General features: G+C 46.5%; 1 protein-coding gene across 1 annotated transcript in view; it reads left to right on the top strand.

Annotated features, from left to right (window-relative positions):
* Positions 1 to 16748, top strand: part of SMCHD1 (structural maintenance of chromosomes flexible hinge domain containing 1) — a 584899-nt gene that overhangs the window by 68264 nt on the left and 499887 nt on the right. The gene's annotated exons all lie outside the window — the stretch shown is intronic.

Here is a 16748-nt window from a genome sequence, read left to right as displayed (position 1 = left end):
GGGTGGAGATACGAGGGGAGGAGGGGCTGGAAGGTTGGACCACGTCGATAGGTGGGGAAACCCTACTTGTTTGGGGTGCAGTGGAAGGGGGGGTAAAACCAAGAGGCTGACCAGTGGGGGGTGGTGTTGGGGTAGGGGGAAGACTTACTGGGGAAGAAAAGCTGGGTAAGGAAGAAAACATTGGGGAAGGAATTTGGTTTGGGGGCCGGGATGGGTGTGGGGACTGGGTTGGGTATTGGGACTGGGTTGGGTATTGGGACTGGGTTGGGTAATGGGGCTGGTGTGGGGATTGGGGCTGGGTTTGGTATTGGGGCTGGTGTGAGTATTGGTGCTGGGTTTGGTAATGGGGGGTTTTGTGTGGAAATGGGGCCTGGGGTTGTGCATGGTGTGGAAATGGGGCCCTTGGTGGGGCCTGGGGTGGAAATGGGGCCTGGGGTGGAATTGTTGTGGAGGTGTGGGGAGGTGTGTGGGTAGATTGGGGGTCATTAACTGCCTGCAGTAGAGCATTATGGCAGGTATTCATTACCCGCATCTGTTGCTCAAAAGAAAGCTGCTCCATGCTCCTGAGCATGGATTGAAAAAAAATATTGGCCGGATCGGGACTTACAGCTGAATGCAGCCTATCCAAGCGACTGCTGGTTTCCTGGCTTGTTTCACTGATGCGGGATTGCACCATGTTGAAACCAGCAGTCACTTGCTCTCCCAAAATTTTGAAAGAGCCTTGGAAGGATGCATTCAGGTGTAAGAATTCAGGAGCATAGCTCCTTTCCTGAGACCCCTCTGTCGCTGACGCCACGAACCTAATGGTGGTCTCGAGGTGGCAGGATCAGAGGGGTGGGGTAAAGGGAACGCTAACTGTTCAGCATCAGATGCGAGCAATGAAGCCTGCAATAATGCTCCACTGCTTGGGGCGGATTAAGTGGAGGGGACAGAGGGGTCAGAGGAGGGGACAGTGGTGTGGGGCCTACCGACGTGGCCCTCAGTGGCGGACTCAGGAGGGATCGCTCCAGAGGGCGCAGAGGAAGATGCAGGCGCCCGGTGGCTGGAGAAGGTGCTATGAAAGAAAAAACAAAAGAAATTAATACATTGATATGAAAAAGCCCTGACTGAAAGCAAACTAAGTAGACAGGTTAACATGGTTATTAGTGGACTGTAGAATACTTACACTCTGCTCAGCATTGTTCGCCTCAGGAAGGAGAGGGCCGGGCCGTGTTTGTATTTGCTCCTCTTCCTTCCTGCAGAGCCACTCGGGGCCTGCATCTCCGCGTTGAATTCCCTCTTAAAGCGATCCCTCAGTGACCGCCACCGCTTCCTAACCTTTCCAACTGTGAAGACAAGAATGAAAAGAGAAAAAAAAAATTGGTAAATGCAATACATTACAGTCAGCTCAAAACATCACTGGAAAGTGAATACTTACCTAGTTTGCTCAGCTGCTGAGGATGAAGGCTCTCCCACCTTGGAAAGAGGTTGTGACACACTTAGTCCCAGAGCCGACAGGTGACACCGGTATCGGCATGCCTGCGGTCAGCCATGTTCCACAGCGGCTCCCGCTCGCGAACCTCCTCGATGAGACCATCTATGTCAATGTCATCGTCATCGTCATCTACTGCGGGATCATGCTGTGAAGCCTGTGCCAAAAAAAAGAAGAAAAACAAACAAATTAGTACACTGAAACACTAAAGTACCAATAGAATCCCCCTCCCCCCAAAAAAAAACAACTCACTGATGGCCGACCGCGGCGACGAGTCCGCCGACTCTGGGAGTGTCTGGGAGAACCTTCAGCGGCAGCAGCAGGAGCAGCAGCAGCAGCAGCCTGAAATAAAGGAAACAAATTCTCAGTAATGTAGGCATATATTTTCTGTGTTTAGTTATGTATGAAAATCTGTTTTGTGTATGGTGCAGTGTGATGTGCGAAGCAACTATTTCACCACTACTTACACTTGGTTCCTCCTCCACTTGCATCTCTCCACCCGTCTCGCCCCCTTCTGACAGCTCCTCATCTGATTCAGCTTCCTGTTTAAACATAATTTATGTACTGATCAACAAAAATGTAAATTAAAAAAACCAAAAAAAAAAACCAAAAACCATTTTTTGTGTTAACTTACCGATGCACGCTGTTGCTGTGAAGCAGGGCTGTCAGAAGAGGACATTGTTGCGGTCGCAAGGCTGGCGGCTGTGGTCCTGGTGTTTCTGTGAGTTAAAAGACACTTGCAATCTGCTCTACACATTGAAGCAGCAGATTTGGGGTCTTCAAAACTTACTTTTAAAGATGTGTGGCTGTGGTCCTGGTGGGCTGGTCCTGGTGGGGAAGACAGGCGGCAGCGGCTGTGGTCCTGGTGTCTCTGTAAGTTAAAATACACTTGCAATCTGCTCTACACATTGAAGCAGCAGATTTGGGGTCGTCAAAACTTTTAAAGATGTGTGGCTGTGGTCCTGGTGGGCTGGTCCTGGTGGGGAAGACAGGCGGCAGCGGCTGTGGTCCTGGTGTCTCTGTAAGTTAAAAGACACTTGCAATCTGCTCTACACATTGAAGCAGCAGATTTGGGGTCTTCAAAACTTACTTTTAAAGATGTGTGGCTGTAGTCCTGGTGGGCTGGTCCTGGTGGGCTGGTCCTGGTGGGGAAGACAGGCTGCAGCGGCTGTGGTCCTGGTGTCTCTGTAAGTTAAAAGACACTTGCAATCTGCTCTACACATTGAAGCAGCAGATTTGGGGTCTTCAAAACTTACTTTTAAAGATGTGTGGCTGTGGTCCTGTTAAGCTGGTCCTGGTGGGGAAGAAAGGCGGCAGCGGCTGTGGTCCTGGTGTCTCTGTAAGTTAAAAGACACTTGCAATCTGCTCTACACATTGAAGCAGCAGATTTGGGGTCTTCAAAACTTACTTGTAAAGATTTGTGGCTGTGGTCCTGGTGGGCTGCTCACTGGATGTGGTCCCTGGTGTATCTGTAATAAGTATAATGTATTTATAGTTAGACCACCCCCCGAAGTAGGCAATGTTTAAAGATAAACACCCTGCTAAAATGATGTGAGAAATGTTCATTAAAGGTGAACACCAAAACCCAAAAAAAGAGGCACGTTATACCATTAATTTCCATGTCCCTAAAAAAAAAATTTTGAAATGTGAACCCACCATGCAAAAATATATTTGCCACATTTTATTTGAAAAAAATCACCTCCCCCAAAAAAAAAAATTTACAGTATAACCTTTATTAAAAAATAAGCCCTCAACCAACTCTGTATTGCAAGTATAACTGTAGCGCCCCCACCGCCGCAGGGCCGAGGGGTACCCGGTACCGGGCCTCTGAGTCTCTGCTCTGGGGTTGTCACGGTGGCTAGGCCCAGTCCGTGACCCTGCCGAGGGGCGCACAGTGAAAGATGATGACGGGTGACGGCGGTGGTGCTGTAGTAGTGCGGTGCAGTAAATAACGAGGACACCAGGTTGCAGTCTCTTTACCTCTTTACTGAAGATCTCTGGGTCCTCAGTCCAGAACACGGTTCACCAGGCTGCGCAAGTCCGGCCGGTCCAATGGCACCTCCAGAGTTCTCTTCACAGGTGGAAATCGGTGCCTTCCTTCTTGCGCTATGTGTTGTGGTCCTTCCCTGCTGTGCTTACAGAAAGTCCCCACAACTGTTGTGTCTGTTTCTTAAGTTCCCTCACAACTCGATTAGATGATGTTCTGCTAATCCTCCGTCCCTCCCTGATGTTCTGGTTGGAACGGCACCCGTTTGACGGGTAGGCTCGGAGCTCTTCCGGGACCCTAGAGTCGCCCCTCTCCACAAGTTGCCCCCCAAGACTGCATAGGTGATTAAAGTTAGACAGCCCGCCTTAGACTGACTGTCCTGCCGCTGTTTGGAGTATTGCTTGAAGCTGAATGTTATGATACTCCCTCGGCGTTCCGGCCACCGGTAGTGCGCCTCAGTAGGATGTTGCTTCGGTCTTACAGCACGACTCCTACTGGTATTTCTCCTTTTGCGTGATCTCGTTTCTCACTCAGCACAATCTATCTCGATTCTCATCCTTCCTTGGGCACCGCCGCTATGCTGAGCAGGCACGGTCCCGTTACGTTCGTTCAAGTTGCCAAGCCTCTGTCAGGATCCCACCCCTGACAGAAACCCTACTGTATCTTCCCCCACAACACCCTCTGCCACAAGGTGTTGCCTGGTTCCAACCCAGTCAGCTTTCTGATCTAACTTCCTGCCTGACCCCCAGTTTACCCACTATGGTGGGGAGTGGCCTAGTGAATAGAACCCTTAGCTCCCCCCCCGGAGGCCCGACTGTGAAATGTATTGGTGTCTGTGATACCTGATCAGATGAACTCCTTCAGTGCCATCAGACGCACCATAGCTCCCCTTAGTGGCGGAGCCACAGTACTGCAACGACCAGGACTCTGGGGCGCTGCATAACCATTGGTACATACACCAGTTTTAAATTTACCTTTATGAAATGATACTACGGACATTTTTTTAACAAACATTTTATTATTTTCTTTTTTTTTCACTCTTTTTTTTATTTAAATCACAATTAGGAGCTGACATGCTCTTTATTTTAAATACAAGTACATCAACTGCAAATGGTTTTAACAGTAAAATAAAATCAACACTTTTAAATAGAAAAAAAAAACCACACTCACACATTCAAACCACAAGCTGCAGACCGCTAGACTTTTTAAAAAAATACATCAGATTTAAAAAAAAACAAAAAAAAAACCACACATTTAAACCACATGCTGCACAGACCACTATACAGTCAATACATCAGAAAAAGGCAATTAACCAATTAAAGCATGGACAAATGCACATGCAATCAACAAGACGCACACAAACATGCATGGTATGTGTCCACATTCCGGATCGCATCAGGATTTGGTCAGGATTTTCCATCAGTATTTGTAAGCCAAAACCAGGAGTGTAACAATTAGAGGGAAAGTATAATAGGAAAACAGGCACACTTTTGCTTTTATCACCCACTCCTGGTTTTGGCGTACAAATACTGATGGAAAATCCTGACCAAATCCTGATTCAATCCTGAACATGGACACATACCCTCCCACATGAACAGGCATAAGATTGGCAAAGGCATAATAAGGTGCAGGCACATGATACAAAAGCACACAGCCGTACAAAAATACACACATACACATGCACGCACATAGCTTTATGCAAATACACATATGTACAACAAAGGCAGAAAGGTGAACCCAATCAGAAGACTCATACACACACACACACACACATTACACACACATACAAAAGGCTGACAATCCTTTGGCTGGAGCTGCAGGTCTTCACAGTGGCTGGCATCATGGTGGATCTGGACTCTAGCATTGCACTGGCTGGTGCAGGACGATGGCAGGCCTCAGGTTCTCTTCAGGTTTTAAGCTCTTGCTGTAGTCAGTAGTACGTCATACACACAGAAATGCACAGGCACACAGATGCACACAAAAATTGCAATACTCACACTGGCTCTATGGTGGCTGGAGTCTTGTGGCTGGCTCCTTCCTGTGGCTGGCTCCTGTGTCAGGCTGGGGTCTTATGGCTGGGGTCCTGTTGCTGGCTCCTTCCTGTGGCTGGCTGGGGTCTTGTGGCTGGGGTCTTATGGCTGGGGTCCTGTTGCTGGCTGGGGTCTTGTGGCAGTCTCTTCTCCTCTCCGGGTCTTGCTGGCATATATGTGGGGTTGAAGGCCCAGGCCAGGTTTATATAGATTGGGGGTGTCTGGCCAATTGGCAACAAAATTCTGCTTCTGAGCATGCTCAGTGTAAAAAAAACGTATTGCAGCGCTGTATTGCGTCGTACGACGTGTCCCGACGCATCCGTCGCTCATAGGCTTCCATTGCAGCCAACGACGTATGCCGCAGGATGCGTCGCGACACGTTTTTTAGGCGGAGACAAAAAAACGTTACAATCAACGTTTTTTTGAGACGACGTGTCGCCAAATTTTGACGCATACGTCGTAAAACGTACACGACGTATGTCAATCCGTCGCAATACGTCGCCAATACAAGTCTATGGGGAAAAAACGCATCCAGCAAAAACTTTTGCTGGATGCGTTTTTTCGAAAAAAATACGTTTTGAGACGTAATGCAGTTAACGCTAGTGTGAAAGTAGCCTAAGCCAGCACTGTCGTTATCAGTGAGGGAGTCGGTGGAATACAAAATCAGTGCGTGAAACTGAGAATCTTGTCCATGCCAAAAGTCCACCCAGCAACCTCATTAGAGCATTTCATTAATCTTCAGTTTTTCCAGAACAGAAGCAGTGATCTTCCAAAATGGCCATCTTTAAATTTTCTTTTGTATTGAAATTGTGCACAGTTCTCCAGAAAATAACCATTTTGTACCTTATTGCTCCCAGTTTGTTGCCTTGATTACAGTCTAGTAGAGGAGATTGAACAATGACAGTGCTTGCAAGTTCGTTTATTTTGAGATATTAACCCCTTAACGACAGCCGATACGCCTTTTAACGGCGGCCGCTAAGGGTACTTAAACCACAGCGCTGTTAATTAACGGCGCTGTGGAAAAAGTGAATAGCGCCCCCCAGAGTCGGATTTTCTCTGGGGTCTCGGTTGCCAAGGGTAGCCGAGACCCCAGAGAACATGATTCGGGGGGTTTTTACCGACCCCCGAGTTGCGATCGCCGGTAATTAACCGTTTACCGGCGGTCGCAACAAAAAAAAAAAATGCGATTTGCCGTTTAATTTCTCTGTCCTCCGATGTGATCACACATCGGAGGACAGAGAAATGTGGTCCCCGATGGCCCCCAATAGCCCCCCGATACTTACCTACCTCCCCCGGTGCTCCTCGTGGCTCCCGATGGGCGCCGCCATCTTTTTTCCGGGAAAAAATGGCGGGCGCACACGCAGTACGCCCGCCGCCCGGCACCCGGAAGATCTTTGGGGTCTCGGCTGCCGGGGGTAGCCGAGACCCCAAAGAACATGATCGGGGTCGGTTTGCACCGACCCCTGCTTTGCGATCGCCGGTAATTAACAGTTTACCGGCGACCGCTTTTTTTTTTTTTTTTTTTTGCGATCAGTTATTTCTCTGTCCTCTGATGTGATCGCACATCAGAGGACAGAGAAATAGGGGGATTCGGGGACCCTAACATACTCACCCGGTGTCCCTGGGTCCTCTTCTGTCTTCTCCTGCCAGCCGGCTTTTTCATCATGGCGGACGCATGCGCAGTGCGCCCGCCATCTGCTGCCATCTGCCGGCTGGCAGGAGAAGACGAGTTGGGGCTAAAATTAGGGTTAGGGTTAGAGTTAGGGTTACAGTTAGGGTTAGGGTTGGGGCTAAATTTAGGGTTAGGGCTAGGGTTAGGGTTAGGCTACTTTCACACTAGCGTTTTTTGGCTTCCGTCGCAATGCGTCGTTGGAGAAAAAACGCATCCTGCAAAAGTGCTTGCAGGATGCGTTTTTCTCCATTGGCTTGCATTAGCGATGCATTGCGACGGATTGCCACATGTCGCATCCGTCGTGCAACGGATGCGTCGTGCTTTGGCGGACCTTCGACACAAAAAAAACTACATGTAACTTTTTTGTGCGACGTGTCCGCCATTTCCGACCGCGCATGCGTGGCCGGAACTCCGCCCCCGCCTCCCCGCACCTCACAATGGGGCAGCGGATGCGTTGAAAAAACAGCATCCGCTGCACCCATTGTGCGGCGCTTACAACGCTAGCGTCGGTACGTCGGCCCGACACACTGCGATGGGCCGAGTACGACGCTAGTGTGAAAGTAGCCTTAGGCTTCTTTCACACTTGCGTCGGCACGGGGCGGTCGCAATGCGTCGGCCCGACGTACCGACGCACGTTGTGAAAATTGTGCACAACGTGGGCAGCGGATGCAGTTTTTCAACGCATCCGCTGCCCAGTCTATGTCCTGGGTAGGAGGGGGCAGAGTTACGGCCACGCATGCGCGGAAATGGCGGACGCGACGTACAAAAAAAAGGTTACATTGAACTTTTTTGTGACGACGGGGGCTAAAGTTATGGTTAGGGTTGGGGCTAAAGTTAGGGTTGGGGCTAAAGTTAGGGTTAGAGTTGGGATTAGGGTTAGGGTTTGGATTAGGGTTGGGATTAGTGTTACGTTTGGGATTAGGGTTAGGGTTGGGATTAGGGTTAGGGGTGTGTTGGATTTAGGGTTTTGATTAGGGTTATGGTTAGGGTTGAGATTAGGGCTGTTTTGGGGTTAGGGTTGTGATTATCGTTAGGGTTGTGATTAGGATTATGGATCGGGTTGAGATTAGGGTTAGGGGTGTGTTGGAGTTAGGGTTGGAGTTATAATTTGGGGGTTTCCACTGTTTAGGTACATCAGGGGGTCTCCAAACACGACAGCCAATTTTGCGCTAAAAAAGTCAAATGGTACTCCCTCCCTTCTGAGCTCTGCCGTGCGCCCAAACAGTGGTTTACCCCCACATATGGGGCATCAGCGTACTCGGGATAAATTGGACAACAACTATTGGGGTCCAATTTCTCCTGTTACCCTTGTGAAAATAAAAACTTGGGGGCTAAAAATCTTTTTTGTTGGAAAAAAAAATATTTTTTTATTTTCACTACTCTGCATTATAAACTTCTGTGAAGCACTTGAGCTTTCAAAGTTCTCACCACATATCTAGATAAGTTCCTTAGGGGGTCTAGTTTCCAAAGTTTGGTCACTTGTGGGGGTTTCTACTGTTTAGGTACATCAGGGGCTCTGCAAACGCAACATAACACCCACAGACAATTCTATCAAAGTCTGAATTCCAAAATGGCGCTCCTTCTCTTCCGAGCTCTGCCGTGTGCCAAAACAGTGGTTTACCCCCACATATGGGGTACCAGAATACTCAGGACAAATTGGAGAACAAATATTGGCATCCAATTTCTCTTGTTACCTTTGTGAAAATAAAAATTTGGAGGCTAAAAAAATCTTTTTTGTGGGAAAAAAAATATTTTTTATTTTCACTACTCTGCATTATAAACTTCTGTGAAGCACTTGGGCATTCAAAGTTCTCACCACATATCTAGATAAGTTCCTTGGGGGGTCTATTTTCCAAAATGGGGTCACTTGTTGGGGGTTTCTACTGTTTAGGTACATTAGGGGTCTGCAAACGCAACATAACGCCCGCAGACAATTTTATCAAAGTCTGCATTCCAAAATGGCGCTCCTTCCCTTCCGAGCTCTGCCGTGCGCCCAAACAGTGGTTTACCCCCCACATATGGGGTACCAGCATACTCAGGACAAATTGGACAACAACTTTTGGGGTCCAATTTCTCTTGTTACCCTTGTGAAAATAAAAACTTGGGGGCTAAAATATCTTTATTGTTAAAAAATATATATTTTTTATTTTCACGACTCTGCATTATAAACTTCTGTGATGCACTTGGGCATTCAAAGCTCTCACTACACATCTAGATAAGTTCCATGGGGGGTCTAGTTTCCAAAATGGGGTCACTTTTGGGGGGTTTCTACTGTTTAGGCACATCAGGGGCTCTCCAAACGCGACATGGCGTCCGATCTCAATTCCAGTCAATTTTGCATTGAAAAGTCAAATGGCGCTCCTTTGCTTCCGAGCTCAGCCATGCGCCCAAACAGTGGTTTACCCCCACATATGGGGTGTCGGCGTACTCAAGACAAATTGTACAACAACTTCTGGGGTCCATTTTCTCCTGTTACCCTTGATAAAATAAAAATTTGGAGGCAAAAAGATCATTTTTGTACAAAAAATGCGATTTTTTTTATTTTCACGGCTCTACGTTATAAACTTCTGTAAAGCACCTGGGGGTTTAAAGTGCTCACCACACATCTAGATAAGTTCCTTAAGGGGTCTAGTTTCCAAAATGGTGTCATATGTGGGGGGTCTCTACTGTTTAGGCACATCAGCGGCTCTCCAAACGTGACATGGCGTCTGATCTCAATTCCAGCCAATTCTACATTGAAAAAGTAAAACAACACTCCTTCTCTTCCAAGCTCTGCGGTGCGCCCAAACAGTGGTTTACCCCCATATATGGGGTATCGACGTACTCAGGAGAAATTGCACAACAACTTTTGTGCTCTAATTTCTCCTGTTACCCTTGTGAAAATAAGAATTTGGGGGCGAAAAAAATCATTTTTGTGAAAACAAATGCGATTTTTTTATTTTCACGGCTCTACGTTATAAACTTCTGTGAAGCACTTGGGGGTTCAAAGTGCTCACCACACATCTAGATAAGTTCCTTGGGGGGTCTAGTTTCCAAAATGGTGTCACTTGGGGGGGGGTTTCCACTGTTTAGGCACATTAGGGGCTCTCCAAACGCGACATGGCGTCCGATCTCAATTCCAGCCAATTCTGCATTGAAACAGTCAAACGGTGGTCCTTCACTTCCAAGGTCTGCGGTGCGCCCAAACAGTGGTTTACCTCCACATATGGGGTATCGGCGTACTCAGGAAAAATTGCACAACAAAATTTGTGGTTAAATTTCTGTTTTTACACTTGTGAAAATTAAAAAAAATGGTTCTGAAGTAAAATGTTTGCAAAAAAAAGTTAAATGTTCATTTTTTTCTTCCACATTGTTTTAGTTCCTGTGAAGTACGTAAAGGGTTAATAAACTTCTTGAATGTGGTTTTGAGCAGCTTGAGGGGTGCAGTTTTTAGAATGGTGTCACACTTGGTTATTTTCTATCATATAGACCCCTCAAAATCACTTCAAAGGTGATGTGGTCCCTAAAAAAAACATGGTGTTGTAAAAATGAGAAATTGCTGATCAACTTTTAACCCTTATAACTCCTTAACAAAATAAAAAAATTGTTTCCAAAATTGTGCTGATGTAAAGTAGACATGTGAGAAATGTTATTTATTAACTATTTTTTGTGACATATCTCTCTGATTTAAGGGCATAAAAATACAAAGTTTGAAAATTGCAAAATTTTAAAAATTTTCGCCATATTTCCATTTTTTTCATAAATAATTTCAAGTAATATCGAAGAAATGTTACCACTAACTTGAAGTACAACATGTCACGAAAAAACAATCTCAGAATCAGCGGGATCCGATAAAGCGTTCCAGAGTTATGACCTCTTAAAGTGACACTAGTCAGAATTGTAAAAATTGGCTCGGTCATTAAGTACCAAATTGGCTCTGTCACTAAGGGGTTAAGCACTTCACTGAAGCTCGAGGGGATTACTGGAGCGCACTTTTAGTGCCTGATCCCAGCCATCTTACTTGTTACTAAGATCCTCTGATGTTGCATAGAGAAAACTGCCTAAGTCTCTTTCACACTTAATTCTTTTTGTTTCAGTCAAAATCTGACTTTTTGTGAAAAAAAAACGATCCAGCAAATTTGCCCGCTGGATCCGTCTTTTCCTCATAGACTTGTATTAGCAATGGATTACGACGGATAGCCTCACGTTTCGTCCGTTGTGCGCTGATCCGTCGGAATTTTTGTTTGTCCGTCCTCTCCAGACGAAGGATAAAGTAACGTTTTTTGTTTGCGTTGAAAAGTCAGACAGCGACGGATCCAGCGGCATCCCTTGTTGGCTAGAATGGTAGCCTATGGGCGCAGGATCCGTCACTGTCCGTCAAATGACTGAATCCAGCGACGGATTCCGTTTTTTTTTTTTAAACTGAGCATGTTCCAAATCTGGATTTAGTAGCAAATTGGCCAGACAGTCCCAAATCTATATAAACATGCCATGTGGCTTCATTCCTCAATGTGCCAGCAAGAAGCATACAAGCAAGAAGCCTGCCAGCAACCTGCCTGATGGATAGATGCATAGATGGTCACAATATTTACTATAACTCCTTCCATGTTTCCCACTTGCTCTACAACCTCTCAAAGATGGGGTGTTAAAGGGCCACTGTCACCCCCCCCCCCCCCCAGCCGTCATAGACTAAAAGAGCCACCTTGTGCAGCAGTAATGCTGCAGTCTAACAAGGTGGCTCTTTTAGTTTTTGATTCATTTATTACCTCAATAAAGCGTTTTAAAAATTGGCCACAAATACCAGATATTGTATCTGGAGGCGGTCCGAATCGTCCTCTATGAAGCTCCCAACGGCCGTCACTCTTCTCTTCAGGGGCGATGGTCGCCGCCCCCTGAGCGCTGTTTCTTCTTAAATCCGGCGCTTGCGCTGTGCGTGCCTGCCTGGCACAGTGAACACCGTTAAAAAGAAAAAAGGCAAAAAACGTTTTATTATCATACCACCGAACAAAAAGTGGAATAACACGCGATCAAAAAGACAGATATAAATAACCATGGTACCGCTGAAAACGTCATCTTGTCTCTCAAAAAACGAGCTGCCATACAGCTTCATCAGCGAAAAAATAAGTTATAGTCCTCAGAATAAAGCGATGCAAAAATAATTATTTTTTATATTAAATAGTTTTGATCGTATAAAAGCGCCAAAACATAGAAAAATGATATAAATGAGGTATCGTTGTAATTGTACTGACCCGAAGAATAAAACTGCTTTATCAATTTTACCAAACGTGGAACGGTATAAACGCCCCCATCCCACCCCCCAAAAAAAAGAAATTCATGAATAGCTGGTTTTTAATCATTCTGCCTCACAAAAATCGGAATAAAAAATGATAAAAAAATTCGTGGAGGAAACCGGAGTACCCGGAGGAAACCCACGCAAACACGGAGAAGACATACAAACTCTTTGCAGATGTTGTCCTTGGTGGAGTTTGAACCCAGGACTCCAGCGCCGCAAGGCTATCCACTGAGCCACCGTGCTGCCCGAATAAAAAGCGTCTTTAAGTGTGTGACAGCTGCCAATCATAAAAGTACGCTAACCCCCCCCCCCCCCCCCCCTTCTAATCAAATCCCCCTTCATTACCCCCTTAGGGAAAAATAATAAAATAAAAAAAATGTATTTATTTCCATTTTCACAGTGGGGTTAGGGTTAATGGGGCTAAAGTTAGGGTTATGGTTTGGATTACATTTATGGTTGGGATTCAGGTTAGGGGTGTGGTTAGGCAGGCTCGGACTGGCCCACCGAAGAACCGGAGGATTCTCTGATGGGCCCAGGCACTGACACCTGCTGGCATACTGGCCAGCAGCTGCCTAGGGCCCCCACTGCTCCAGGGGCCCCTTTCCAGTGGCTATAGGGCCCCTGAGTCAAGGGGGCCAGCCCTGTGCCAGTAGCAGCAGCTGGAGACAGGATCCTGTCCCCGCTGCTAAAGCCAAATGAATATTCACGCTTCCCCATGCCCCTATGGGCGTGGAGAGACATGAATACCATTTCTCTTTAATAGCGGGCAGCGTTAGCCGCAGGGTGCAGCGAACACTGCCCGCATGTAAAGCCGCAACACACACACACACACACACACACACACACACACACACACACACACACACACACACACACACACAAAGCACCGCACACACACACACACACACACACACACACACACACAAAGCACCGCACACACACACAGCACCGCACTGCACACATGCACACACGCAGGCACACAGACTCACAGAGCAGCTCAGCTCACCTTCCGGCATCCTGCTTCCTGTCTGAGACAGCCCAGCTGGATGACGTCATCCAGCGTGCTGCTGTCTCAGAAAGCTTTCAGGAATCCAGCGAGGAAGAGGCTGCTGAAATGAGCTGCTGTTCCGGGGAGGTGAGCTGTGCTGTGTGCGTGTGTGTGTGGGAGAGTAAGTGTGTGTGTGTGTGTGTGTGTGTGTGTGTGTGTGATGAGCTGCTGCTGCGGTGAGCTGTGTCTGGTGAAGGACAATGATGGAGTTGATGGGCAATGATGGTGGTGGGGGGAGACAATGATGGAGGTGATGGGCAATGATGGTGGGAGGGAAGACAATGATGGAGGTGATGGGCAATGATGGTGATGGTGGGGAGGCAATGATGGAGGTGAGGGGAGGCAATGATAGAAGTGACGGGCAATGATGGTGTGGAGACAATGATGGAGGCAATGGGCAATCATGATGAGGGAGGGAATGATGGAGGTGATAGGCAATGAGGGTGAGGGGAGGCAATGATGGAGGTGATGGGCAATGATGGTGGTGGGGGAGAGGCAATGATGGAGGTGATGGGCAATGGTGGTGGTGGGAGGTGGTGATGAAATGGGCAATGATGGTGGTTGGGGAGGAAATGGAGGTGATGGGCAATGATGGTGGTGGGGAGGCAATGATGGAGGTGATGGGCAATGATGGTGGTGGGGGAGAGGCAATGATGGAGGTGATGGGCAATGGTGGTGGTGGGAGGTGGTGATGAAATGGGCAATGATGGTGGTTGGGGAGGAAATGGAGGTGATGGGCAATGATGGTGGTGGGGAGGCAATGATGGAGGTGATGGGCAATGATGGTGGTGGGGGAGGCAGTGATGGAGGTGATGAATTGGACAATGATGGTGGGGGAGGAGGCCATGATGCAGGTGATGGAATGGGCAGTGATGGAGGTGGTGGGGGGAGAATGATGGGGGTGAAGAGGGGCTGCATTATGCTTTATGAGGGGGCTACATTATATTCTGTGGGGGGACTGCATTATTCTCAGGGGACTGCATTATATTATGGGGAGCTACATCATACTATGAGAGGGGGCTACAGTATACTCTTTGGGGGGCTGCATTATATTCTGTGGTGGGGCTGCATTCTGTCAGTTGACTACATTATATTCTGTGGTGGCTGCATTATACTATATGAGGGGGCTGCATTATATTCTATGGTGGGGACTGCGTTATACCTGAGGGGATTGCATTATATTTTGTGGGTTGCTGCATTATATTCTATGAGAGGAGACTGCGTTATATTTTATGAGGGGGCTAAATTATATTCTGTGAGGGGGCTAAATTATATTCTGTGAGGGGGCTACCCCAACCCTTGCTACATAATTAAGACGTGAACTACCTTATATTATACCCTGATATTAGCGCTTTTTACCGCACAATTGGTGGTCTTGTATCTATTTCTATGTAGCTACATAGTGGGCACCAAGAATGATTTTCTCTGGTGGGCCCAAGGTGCTCCAGTCCAACGCTGTGGATAGGGTTATGGTTTGGATTAGGGTTAGGGGTGTGTTGGGGTTAGGGGTATGGTTGGGATTAGGGTTAGGGGTATGGTTGGGATTAGGGGTATGGTTGGGATTAGGGTTAGGGGTGTGTTCGGGTTAGGGGTGTGGTTAGGGTTATGGTTGGGATTAGGGTTAGGGGTGTGTTTGGGTTAGGGTTTCAGTTAGAATTGAGGGGTTTCCTCTGTTTGGGCACATCAGGGGCTCTCCAAATGCGACATGGCGTCCGATCTCAAGTCCAGCCAATTCTGCGTTGAAAAAGTAAAACAGTGCTCCTTCCCTTCCGAGCTCTCCTGTGCACCCAGACAAAGGTTTACCCCAATATATGAGGTATCCGCGTACTCAGGACAAATTGGACAACTTTCAGGGTCCAATTTCTCTTGTTACCCTTAGTAAAATAAAAATTTGGGTGCTAAAAAAAATCATTTTTGTGGGGGAAAAAAGATTTTTTATTTTCACGGCTCTGCTTTAAAACTGTAGTGAAACATTAGGGGTTCGAAGTTCACACAACACATCTAGATAAGTTCCTTAGGGGGTCTACTTTCCAAAATGGTGTCACTTGTGGGGGGTTTCAATGTTTAGGCACATGAGGGGCTCTCCAAACGTGACATGGTGTCCTATCTCAATTCCAGTCATTTTTGCATTGAAAAGTCAAACGGCGCTCCTTCCCTTCCAAGCTCTGCCATGCACCCAAACGGTGGTTTACCCCCACATATGGGGTATCCGCATACTCAGGACAAATTGCACAACAAATTTTGGGGTCCAATTTCTCCTGATGCCCTTGGTAAAATAAACAATTGGGGGCAAAAATATAATATCTGTGAAAAAAAAAAAAAAGTTAAAGGTTCATTTTTTAAAAAACATTCCAAAAATTGCTGTGAAGAACCTGAAGGATTAACCCCTTCATGACCTTGGGATTTTCCATTTTTCCGTGTTCGTTTTTCTCTCCCCACCTTCCCAGAGCCATAACTTTTTTTAATTTTTCCATTACTATGGCCATGTGAGGGCTTATTTTTTGCGGGACGAGTTGTACTTTTGAACGACATCATTGGTTTTACCATGTCGTGTACTAGAAAGCGGGAAAAAAAATTCCAAGTGCGGTGAAATTGCAAAAAAAGTGCAGTCCCACACTTGTTTTTTGTTTGACTTTTTTGCTAGGTTCACTAAATGCTAAAACTGACCTGCCATTATGATTCTCCAGGTCAGTACGAGTTCATAGACACCTAACATGACTAGGTTATTTTTTAACTAAGTGGTGAAAAAAAAATTCCAAACTTTCCTTTAAAAAAAAAATAAATAAATAAAAAAATGGCGCAATTTTCAGATACTCGTAGCGTCTTCATTTTTCATGATCTGGGGTCGGTTGATGGCTTATTTTTTGCGTGCTGAGCTTGCGTTTTTAATGATACCATTTCGGTGCAGATACGTTCTTTTGATCGCCTGTTAATGCAATGTCGCGGCGACCAAAAAAACGTAATTCTGGCGTTTCTAATTTTATTCTCGCTACGCCATTTAGCGATCAGGTTAATGCTTTTTTTTTTATTGATAGATCGGGCGATTCTGAACGTGGCGATACCAAATATATGTAGGTTTGATTTTTTTTTATTATTGATTTATTTTGATTGGGGCAAAAGGGGGGTGATTTAAACTTTTATATTTTTTATTTTTTTCACTTTTTTTTTTTTTTTTACTTTTGCCATGCTTCAATAGCCTCCATGGGAGGCTAGAAGCTGGCACAACTCGATCGCCTCTGCTACATAGCAGCGATCATCAGATCGCTGC

Source organism: Ranitomeya variabilis, chromosome 6 (genome assembly GCF_051348905.1).
Source record: "Ranitomeya variabilis isolate aRanVar5 chromosome 6, aRanVar5.hap1, whole genome shotgun sequence".
Taxonomy (NCBI): Eukaryota; Metazoa; Chordata; class Amphibia; order Anura; family Dendrobatidae; genus Ranitomeya; species Ranitomeya variabilis.
Note: the sequence above shows the minus strand (reverse complement) of the source record. Positions and strands in the feature narration are given on the sequence as shown.